The sequence below is a fragment of the Thermobia domestica genome, chromosome 9, assembly GCF_964235325.1.
Source record: "Thermobia domestica chromosome 9, izTheDome1.hap1.1, whole genome shotgun sequence".
In the NCBI taxonomy this organism is placed as follows: Eukaryota; Metazoa; Arthropoda; class Insecta; order Zygentoma; family Lepismatidae; genus Thermobia; species Thermobia domestica.
The window spans coordinates 131018545-131024544 of NC_137462.1; positions in this window are offsets into that span (position 1 = coordinate 131018545).

The window sequence follows — 6000 nt, forward strand, 5'->3', positions numbered from 1 at the left end:
TAAGTTAATAAATAATTATAACATTAAACTTGATTGATATCTAGAACTTTCATAACAGGATCCGAGTAAATGGAAGTTAAAAGAGTGATGACATAACAGCTATTCTGGGAATATTTGATATCTGTCTCTGACATCTTGATTGGCTAGTCATCTGTTTCAGTTCCTTATTGACAAATCTACTCTTGATTGGAGAATACATTGGCATTACTCGTACAACTTTCATTTACTATGTACATGAGTATGCAAAAGCGACATCGAACGGTAAATTCACTAACTAACGTTCCACACTGTGTCTCTGTGAGACAGAACTAAAATAGAGAGTCACTCTCTTACCATCTTGTGAAGAAGAGTTGCGCTCAGTAGCTCCCTTTCAGGTTTATTTACTGGAGAGGAGGGGGAGGGACAAGGCTCCAATTGATATATGATTTGACATTTTCATCTAGTAACTTACATTAATTGCATATCAAACTCAGAGGGATGAAATTAGCCCACCTGATGCTACTAATTGTGCTGAAAATAGATAGTAAACCCTTGAAAAGATTACAGATCTAAAGTTAAAGAGGAAAAAGAACAACAAAGAACAAAGGTTAAATGAATAGCCGATAAAATATTTACGTATATAACGATTTTATGTTGAGCAAGTATGAACATGTATGGTTCATTTAAGAAACCAATATTTATTGTAGTATGTATGTTTGAGCTCCGTACAAAACAGTATATAAATAAGTATAATAATAACTTGAAATCAGTAAGAACCTGAAATTCTGTTTGATAAAAGACTGTTTCTACCAGTGTTAATGGTAAACACTGCTTGCTTCGTCCATTAATACAGTATATACCATAGGTCAATTTGAACTCCTAAGTTTGGAGGAGGATCCTATTTCATTAGTGATAAAGTACTACAGTTGAATAAAATTTAAATGAAAAACTGAATTAGGGCCTATAACTTACCAGTGCATAACACATAGCATTTTCTTTTCACTATTTACCTAACACTCTTACTTTAAATAGGAGTTCTCTTGTGAAAAAAGGGGGAGGGAAGCAGAAAAGAAAAGAAAGTCTGTCAAAAATTTGCAGCATGCATGATCTATTGAGATATGTTTAGATTTCAAAAACTTAATAAAATGTGAACGTTAAGATCAGATACAGCTAAAGGTCATTTCAAATTATAATATTTTTCAATTTGTTTGTGGATCATTAAGTAAACAATTTTAACATTATTCAAGTAAAAGGTCTTTTTTTTCTTTCTTTCAGTGAGGATAAACACATTCTATCTGTTTTGTTAGAAAAAAAGAGAGAAAAAAAAGATATTGAGTAAATACTTCCCCTAAATTTGGAGCTTGAAACAAATATTTGCTCCATTACCTCAATTGGCGCTTCTCGTTGCGTGGTCATGAAAAAACAAAAATGAACAAAAAAAGCACCAAGAAGCGTGCTGACATTTAACATAGCGGAACAATAGGTAAACGACGCGCAACTGAGCGTAAAATTTAGAGACTGAGGGGAAAAACATAAATTCACTTTAGCAGAGGATATGACGCAATTTTATTATACAATCTATGCAAAACTTCACGCATAAATAGTTTTTTAAATTTTTTTTTTAACTGAGAGTTAATCATTTTCCACGAGCGAAAGATTTTTTTCCCTCCTTGCAACAAAAATGTTATTTGGTAGTGAAAGTATTGTAGTCACCACCGCTCTCTGTTGATTGGTGTTTTTACTATTCGTTTTCAACACCAACGATACATGAGGCTAGAACTAATATTTGGAATTGCATCCGAGACGAGTACCATAATCTGCGGAAATACGCGCATTAGCTATTCGCGAATGAAACGAAACTGAAATCTTTTAAGTTTTACGTCCCAGCCTTATGCCGGCTAGGCAGACGGTGATGATGAGGAAATGAAGGAAATGGTGGAATGAAGAAAGTGGAAGGAAAAGGGAGAATCCCGAGGAAATCCATGCACACGGTGATTGTCCAACACCAAGTTCACTTAGCGCGAACTGGGATCAAACCAAGGACCCCATGCAGGAGAGGTGAACGCTCTACCACTGAGCCACCGCGATCCTTGCCAATTCGATCTCGAAGGAGCATTTTAATTCATTCGCTCATGGAGGAGGTTGGTACGATACACTGTGAACAATTTATCTTGAAACTCTCTTGTACCTTTTGAACTATTAAATAAATTTTTAAAAAACGCTGAAATTTTGTACGACGCAAATATACATCAACAAAAAGACAGTGTTAGGCATACTTGGTAATACTACGAGATTAACAGTCTTCCCAAACCACTTAAAGCTATATTTTACGGGATGGTACTACGACAGATTTTCGGAGAACTTCGTCCGAAGAAAACTCACATTTGAAAGTAAACCCTCCTCCCTTGTAGACTTTTCCGTAAGAAAATGACTTACTCTATGGGATTCAAAATGCTGAAGCCGTCAAAAATTACTCAAAGAGTAGGCCTAGTTTAACCCTTGTGAATATTCTATGGAAGTTATTTAAGCAACATTATAACAATATTAACGAAATATTTATTTATGAAATATGAACAAAATGAGTTGTTTTTCAGACAAAGTAAACTCGCCCCAAGAATAAACTATTTCTTGTATATTTTTCAGAACAAATGAGATACATCATATTATTAAATTTTTAATAAAATATTTATTTATAAAATATTTTTAAAAAATGCGTGTTTGTTTTGATAAAACCATCCGAAAGAAATTAAGATCTAAAAGTAAACTATCTCTTCTCGATTTTTTACCAGAGAAATGGTTTGATTACCATAGTACTAAGTTGTTATTGAAACATTGATTTATGAAATATAAACAAAACTGATAGAACCATTTTTGAGAAAAACTCAAATTTTGGTTTTCACCCTTGAGTAGAAATGCCACTTTTAAGAGTAGGAAGAAAATTTGTAGAACTCCTTTGAAGAATCACATAAAGACCTTAAGTTTAAAATTTGGTTTCGAGATGTTGAACGGTATGGCCTCCAGACTATCTACATCAAGACGAACGGACCAACAGACCACAGATGTTCAAAAAAAAAAAAAAATTCGGTATGTATGGAAAGTTAAAATGAGATTCACTTGTCACGGAACAAGTCAAAGAAAAATAAGCATTTTCCACACTCTACTCATGTGTGTTTTAGTAAAATGCCTCTTACCTTATTTTTCTCATTATACGTATACTTGCAACTGAATTCCTCTCTTTAGTCTCTAAGCAGTTTGGTTTACCTAACAAATCCTTTATATACTTACCCTGTCTATTCGTGTTTCCGTCCAGAGACACAAAATATCGAGAACTATTTGATGTATCACCACAATTTTGAATGGTCAAAAGGTAAGAATCAAATTCGTTGATGGAAGTGATCCATTCAGTTGATCCGAAGATATGGGCAACCAAAAATTTGCTCTCCATGTATTCCAATGAGAGTAATTATGGATATCATCCTTGTTTGATAGGCTACCCTCAATGCTGTTGAGATTAAAGGCTTAGTATAACGCTCAGGATGCAAAATACTAATCTTTCTCGTATTACAAAGTTAAGATGAAACTAAACGTGTTTCTACTTGACAAATCTAAAGACTTCAATGTTTTCTATTTTCTTAGAGCAAACTGCATTTAACTTAAGATCAAATGTTAAAACAGTATTTAAAGCCTATAGGCTTGCTAAAATTTAGCTTGTTGAAGAGTTTGGTTTACCAAAAACCAAACCAAATTTCTCGACATGGTATACGCTATGACACTATTACTTGTTGCGGTTGGTGATTTTGCCTCTTGGCTTTACAAAACTTTGTAAATATTTTGTCTTTAGTACCAATTCAGCCTTTATTACTAAAATCATTTCAAATACGATGCTTTATTGGTTTGTTTACATGATGCAATCAAGAAAAAGAACCAACTTTGAACTACAACATTGGTTACTATGATCAACAGAGTACTACTTTTGCAGTTGCTTCTATGATCGACGCACTGTCATGATTCACCTTATCTATGGGTATTTAAACACCTCATGGATGAGTATTCTACAGCATATTCGTAATGAAAAGTTCTAAAAGGTAGCGTGGTGACTGTATAGAATCAATTTTTAGTATTACCAAAAAAAAGTCAGTTCTTCTCAATAAACTACGCAATGAAATCTTACTCTCAAATCTAGAATTTATAACCTTACAAACAGCATGATACCCTGCTTTACAACGGTAATTGATTATATACACTAGTCTAATTTTTGGGTAATTGTGGGTTCAATTCTCGGTAAGGACACTTGCTTTAGATACAAACCCGAGTAAAATGGTTTGGATCTCGATTTAAGTAGCCTCAGTGATAGAGCCACCTTGAATTCGATTTCCGGCCAAGTAAGTTTGTAGTGGACAACATCGAGCTCGTGGGTTTTCTCGGGGTAGTCCCGTTTTCTACCACTTTCTCATTCCACTCATTCTTCCATAATCATTCATTTGCTTTAATAATCCTGTCTCCCTTAGCCTAACAGGCATAATCGTGGGATGTTAAAGGTTTCAAAGATTTTTTTTTTAAATTTAAGCAGTAGGTTCCGTCTCATATAGTCTCGGTCTGGTAATGGGGGCGCGTTGGCTCAGTGGTACAGCGTTCACCTCCGGTGCTTGGGGTCCCTGGTTCGATCCCAGTTCATGCCGTGTGGACTTTGTGGTGGACAAACACCGTGCTCGTGGGTTTTCTCGGGGTTCTCCCGTTTCCTCCCACTTTCTTCACTCCACCATTTCACTCATCTCTCATTATCACCGTCTCCTTTAGCCTAACCGGCATAACCGTGGGACGTTCAAGTTAAAGATTTCATTTCATTTTTTTCTCGGTCTGGTAAACGGACTCCAAACTCAAATCAAATGAACGGATGCAGTTTTTGGTATTTTATACCAATCAATATGTGATGGGAATTATATCACGTCAAAGATCAGGACCAAAACCATCTACCCAAATCAATCTAGGACAAAAACGGATATGTTATGTTGGCAACTCCAACAAAATACCAGTTTACGAAAAAAACAAAATCTTAATAACCTTTCACATTTGCTCAGTTTCTTAGAGAATATTTATCCATTTTTATTATTATTTTTGTAAAACAAATTTGAAACATATCGATTGAAAAATATATTGAACCTATCTGAAACGATATAGTTTCATACTAATTTCCGGTGTAGGTGGAATACCGAAATATTGCATTGAGAACCCTGTTACCACGAGAAAAAACCCGAACATTTCCTGGCGCAATTATACTCTTGTTTTCTTCTTCCAATATCGTTGCTTTGCATCTAGACAATGACAAATGTTGGTGCATTCAGAGAAACAATAAATAGAAACTGCATCTTTTGTTTGGGAATTCTCTGTGACTCCCACCGTATGAGAAATTAGCAATAAATTCTCAGTACTAAGCAAAAAATTTATGTACCTATGTACTGTTTTTCAATTTCGAAACAAAAGAAATTGCAAACGCAGCAGCCCAAACAGAAACATGGAGTATTCTCATGTAAATTCTTTAGTTGAAATTGCAACAAAGTATAAAGTTAATTCTTTCCCATGTAAAGTACCGTTTCGAATACTGTAATAAAACTTGATATTTCTCTCTCTCTCTCTCTTACTTTTCAGGAAAGTAACAGTTGACTGATAATGAACATATGAGTGAAAAGTGCAAGTACAATTCTCATCCTGCAATCTCTTTAATGTGTGATAAGTACAATAATTATGATTTTTATTAAGTATATTTATACATTCATTAAAAGAAATATCTCTTTTTCTTTTTCTGTCTTCTGATTTCCAAGAAATATTGTAAATTCACATTTACACATACACACTAACAAAAGGCAATTTTTGCTTACGAATCCATTTATTAATATCGTAAAATGAACATGATATGTAGTGTCAGTGGCGTATTGAGGATTTTGTTTCGGGGAAGACTATGCACAACACGTAAATAAGTACTTATATATTTTATTTTTTGTGCCGACAAATTTTAATGAAGTT